Raw genomic sequence first — 736 nt, 5'->3', positions numbered from 1 at the left:
AAGCATGACTTCTGGGACTCAATGTCATGAGAATGCCTCTGTGAGACGTCTAGACATTTTGACAGACATTTTGACATTCTCAACTTGCCCCTTGTCCCAGGCCTTTGCTGCTGATGTGACCAATTTCCTTCACTCTGCATTTATGACCTAACGTGCTAAATAATTTACATTTCAGTTACGGTTACTATTTACTTTTGGTAAACTCCCACCTTTGTTCACGCTCTCCAAGGGTCAGAGAGCTTGTCCATTGTTTGTTGATGTAATATTAATACTTTGAACTCTGTCTGGCACTCCATGCATGTTTCTCTGTTTAGTTATCCTTACTTTCCTGATGACAACCTGCAACTTAGAGTTACAGTGATACCCTGTCAGTGGTAGAGGCTGGATTAGAGGCCAAATAATCTGTTTTCAAAGTCTTTTTTCCTCTACTATCACTTTCTGTCCCTGGTTCTACCCCCAGACTCCACCCCCATAGTCCTCTGTGTTCCATAACTTTGGGTAATATTTTTCCAGTTCCCTGAATAACCCAAGACTGGGTTCATTGCTCATGGCTATTCCGAAGCCTAGTTACAGCTCTTCTACACTCTGTTGTAACTGCCTATTTACCTGTGTTTTTCTCCAGCCAGTTTGCAAGTATCTGGAGGACAGGGACTGAGTTTTGTTCATGGTTGAATTTCTCATACCCTCCCAGGTCCCAGCACGTAGTAGGCACTCCTTAAGTCTTGTTGAATTAATA

This window comes from Lontra canadensis, unplaced genomic scaffold (assembly GCF_010015895.1).
Source record: "Lontra canadensis isolate GAN:19392208 unplaced genomic scaffold, GSC_riverotter_1.0 scaffold1, whole genome shotgun sequence".
Taxonomy (NCBI): domain Eukaryota; kingdom Metazoa; phylum Chordata; class Mammalia; order Carnivora; family Mustelidae; genus Lontra; species Lontra canadensis.
This window is presented reverse-complemented; position numbering follows the sequence as displayed.